At 34.6% G+C, this 4,980-nt stretch overlaps 1 pseudogene; it reads right to left on the bottom strand.

Moving 5' to 3' along the window:
- Nucleotides 1-3,491: 3,491 nt before the first annotated feature.
- LOC111405670 lies at nt 3,492-4,224 on the bottom strand (annotated as a pseudogene).
- Between the last annotated feature and the right edge of the window lie 756 nt (nt 4,225-4,980).

Genomic DNA, 4,980 nt, shown 5'->3' on the forward strand with positions numbered 1-4,980 from the left:
TTTTTTCACTCAAATTTCATCTTTACAATCAAACGGATCCTTAGTGTGAATCAGCTTAGTCCTATTTTCTAACTTGACATGGGTCAACTTGACGTGAATTCTTGGTTGATATTGATCGAGTTGAGTTGTCGTATTACAAACATAAATGATTGAGTTCAACAAGATACTATAAACCTAGTTTCTGTATCTGATTATGTCAAATTTAAATACATGCTTCGTAACTTGAAGTTTGAAAAATGAATTATTGTAATATTATCTATGAATATTGGACGTTCAAATTTGCTGTAATCCAACAATGTTTATGCTAATATAGTAATATACTTGATCCCCAAGGACTTGAGGCTCCCTTAGATGAATGTTAAGGATATGGAAATATTGTTTAGAATAATCTTTTATTATATTTTTTAAATTACGTAGGATTATTTTTTTTATTAATTGATTGTGTAATTATTACACAATCTTAGAGTTATTTCATTTTAGATCTTGCAAATGATTAGTCAAATTGACAAAAGCTCTAACGCCAAAAGTGAAATTGAGACATGCCTACTACCTAGACTCCTATAAAAAGTTGACTGGCAACACACACATATATATGTCCCGTTTGGTACACATTAATGTAAAAATGAGAATAAAAAATATAGTCGTTACAGATCTCACATAAAAGATAAAAAATCAAATATGGTGGTTTGATGTGATGGATAATGTTCATATTTTTTATTTTAATGGACAGAAAATGAAAAACAAACGAGGACATAATTATTTTATTTATTTTAAATTTGTGTAATGAAAGAAAACCTGATAATAGTCCTTTTCGGTTTTTCCAAATTTCTTTCTTCTAGGGGAAACTAGATTGCAAATTTTAATGCTTGAAAGTGGGTATCACAATTTCAAGACAATTGACTTTCTCAAATTCACCTGTCTAGCTTTTCACGTACGTTTCGAAGCTAGTTTGTGCATTTCGCCGCGGCACACAATATTTGCCACTCAAGGGCATCAATGGCCAACTTCTTTGGTCATATTTATTTAACATTAATTTTATCTACGTCGGTACACTATTGTTTGTTTTTTCCATCAAAATAATGGACCATTTTGTGGGGAGAGGGTGGGGTCTCAAAAATGTCACTAGCCATAAAAGTTATGATCGGGCAAAAATTTTGTGAACAATTTGCACTCTGTACTTTAGAAGTGTTAAATAGATCTACTCGAGTCACTTGACTCTTCTAGCATCGAGTTCGGCTCAACCGATCATCCAACTTGTTTTATCCATATGTGGCTCGACTCACCCTACGCACTCGAACCATAGTGGGACAAGCCGCAGGGGCTTATCAATTTTTTTAATATTTCTTCAGTGAAATTGCTTTTTCACAACTTTTATCGAGTTGGCTCATGCATGAGTTGACGAATTTGCAAGTTGAGATTCAGCGAGCAGCTCTCATAAAAAATTCACTACTCACGAACCCTTCTATTCGTGTATTAATTATACAATAAATTTGTCTTTTATTTCTAAACATAGCAAGTATTTTTTGAGGTTGAAATAATGTTTGACCAACTTAAAAGCTAACTTATAAAATACAAGTCTTAGCCTCCTAAGGCATAATCCAGTGGTGCAAAGGATAGGAATGAGCTTATCTCATGCTTTGTTGACAGTCGTAGTGTGGGAATTCGATTCCTGATACATGAAATTGGACTCCTTGTAAGCGCAGTGTACAAGCAGCTCTTGTTCCCTGACCTATTAGAGCACATTTTGCGATTTAGCTCCCTCACAAAACTCTAGGGACGGGACGGTGGGGTCCTCAAAATTGGGGCTCAACCTTTCTTTTTATAAAATAGGGTAATTAGCACAAAACATCCCTACCTTTCGATGTTTTTGTGGAAAACGTCCCTACCTTTCATTTTTTGGTGGATTACACCCTTACCTTTACATTTTTTTGCGCAAAACGTCCTTCTGTCAACTCTCCGTTAAAATGCTCCGTTAAATCAAAAAGGTAATTAGCACAAAAGGTCCCTACCTTTCAAAGTTATTGTGCAAAACGTCCCTACCTTTTATTTTTTTAGCATAATTAGCAGAAAAGGTCCCTACCTTTCAATATTATTGTGCAAAACGTCCCTACCTTTCATTTTTAGCATTTTCACCCGGGTAATTAGCACAAAACATCCCTACCTTTCGATGTTTTTGTGGAAAACGTCCCTACCTTTCATTTTTTGGTGGATTACACCCTTACCTTTACATTTTTTTGCGCAAAACGTCCTTCTGTCAACTCTCCGTTAAAATGCTCCGTTAAATCAAAAAGGTAATTAGCACAAAAGGTCCCTACCTTTCAAAGTTATTGTGCAAAACGTCCCTATCTTTTATTTTTTAGCATAATTAGCAGAAAAGGTCCCTACCTTTCAATATTATTGTGCAAAACGTCCCTACCTTTCATTTTTAGCATTTTCACCCCTACCTTTCACCTTTCATTGCAAAAAAGGTCATTCTCATCTATTTTTTCAATAAAATGACGATTTTACCCTCCTATTCAAATAAAACAAAAAGAAAAGATGAATTACCAACTGCAACCATAATCCTTAAATTTTTAAAAAATTACAAAAAATCATAAATTCTCAACCACCACCATTTTCACAACCTATCAAGCTGCCAACTATAAATCTACATAATACCACCTTTCGGCCACCATGCCCACCGGACTCCACCATCGTAAATGTGGTTGTTTCGGACAGAATTTATGATTTTTTGTAATTTTTTAAAAATTTAAGGATTATGGTTGCAGTTGGTAATTCATCTTTTCTTTTTGTTTTATTTGAATAGGAGGGTAAAATCGTCATTTTATTGAAAAAATAGATGAGAATGACCTTTTTTGCAATGAAAGGTGAAAGGTAGGGGTGAAAATGCTAAAAATGAAAGGTAGGGACGTTTTGCACAATAATATTGAAAGGTAGGGACCTTTTCTGCTAATTATGCTAAAAAAATAAAAGGTAGGGACGTTTTGCACAATAACTTTGAAAGGTAGGGACCTTTTGTGCTAATTACCTTTTTGATTTAACGGAGCATTTTAACGGAGAGTTGACAGAAGGACGTTTTGCGCAAAAAAATGTAAAGGTAAGGGTGTAATCCACCAAAAAATGAAAGGTAGGGACGTTTTCCACAAAAACATCGAAAGGTAGGGATGTTTTGTGCTAATTACCCTATAAAATACAAGTCCTTTCTTTTCCTGTATCAAATTTACTCGCCATCGGTGATTTTGATTCAGATCTAGTTCCCGTCCGTGGTTAATTTATAAGATTTTTTTGCCAAATTACTGAATGCATGTTCGGTATTGTTTTTGACTCCAAAAAATCAATTTTTAAACTATCATTTTTTACTTCTTTTCTCACATGTAAGATCCACTTTTCACTTCAACGATCAAAAAATCAATCCTCAAAATCACCGTCCAACAAGCCCTGAATTCTAAAAGATGTGTCATAAGAAAGAATAATTAAAGTATAAACAGGCATAAAACGAAAGAAGAAAAATGTAATTAACATCAACGACAAATGATAATCAAACCATACACAAATTTCCCATCACAATAACTTTGGAGAAGTTGAGAGCATTATGTACAAAAATCCAATGGATTACTCTCTATTTGAAACACCCTTAAATCATAAATGAAGACAAAAGTAAGTAAAAGGCTATAAGTGCTTTTTTTCATAATTAATTAATGGTGCAAGATCATTGAGAACTGGCGACGGAAATGGAGGCTTGTTGAAGAAGTTTTTGTGCAGCAGAAAGTTGTTCCATTAATGACATCAATCGGGATCTGTAAGATCGAGCCTGATCTACAGCCTCCGCCTCATGCTCGCCGAGTTGGGAGCAAAGCCGCTCCTCTGCCTCCTCCGCCACCCTTAGCCGTTCAGACATTCTTTGCAATTCTTGTTTCATATTCTCTTCTCTTCTCTTTCCAGGCTCCTTTTTAATTCCTTTCCCAACTCCTCGTTTCTCTTCTGCAACACCTCGTGCTCTGCCGATGCCGGCAGCTCTCCGCAGTGCTGCGGTTTAGTTTCGGCGGAAGAGACGGCGATGGCGGGAGCCATTTTTTACCAAATTGATGAGAGAAAAAATTAAGAGCGAGGAGTTTAGAACAACGAAGTATTGTGGTTCTAGATAGGTAAGAAATGTTCGATACAAGGGATTTTATAGGCTATAATGAGTATGTCCAGGTTCGACGTATCTGATTGGTTTTCGGGGGAGAAAAAGTCTCGTGCGTGGCATCGTAGTACTACTATTATCGAACAAATAATTTACGAACCCAGATTAAAGGTTGAAAGCTATATGTATTTTGTTATGCTTAACCCAACCGAAGTTTAACAGCGAATAGAATTTAGTTCCCCCAAATTCACGGCAAATCTAGTCCACTGGATTCAATTACTGAGTCAATGATGAGAAAACTATCGTGTTAGTCTACACGACCAATCTATATAATCAAATTGGTGGTAATATTATTATTAAATAAGATGATTTGACATTATGAGCCCGTTCGATACGATTAGAATTTGATTTTAATTTAAGCTAGAGTCAAACAATTAATCAAGATCCCACAACTTTTCAATTAGTCCACAGGATTCAAGCACTGAGTCAATGATGAGAAAAATATTGTGTTAGCCTACACGACCAATCTAGATATTCAAATTGTTTGTAATATTTATTATTAAATAAGATGACTAAACATTATGAGCTCATTCGATACGATTAGAATCTGATTTTAATTTAAGCTAAAGTCAAACAATCAATCAGAATCTCACGACTTTTCAATTACACATTTCAAACCTTTTATCATAATCTACTAAAAAGGATCAAATTTATTTCATACCAAACACCCTCTATGTCAAGTAAGTAATACAAAAGATTTAAGCTCATATTGTTATTGAATTATGAAAGTTATTGGATGTAAATATTTGATAACGGGCATATTTACATCTTATATAAGATATGATCTAGTTGAG

Source organism: Olea europaea, chromosome 12, assembly GCF_002742605.1.
Source record: "Olea europaea var. sylvestris chromosome 12, O_europaea_v1, whole genome shotgun sequence".
Taxonomy (NCBI): Eukaryota; Viridiplantae; Streptophyta; class Magnoliopsida; order Lamiales; family Oleaceae; genus Olea; species Olea europaea.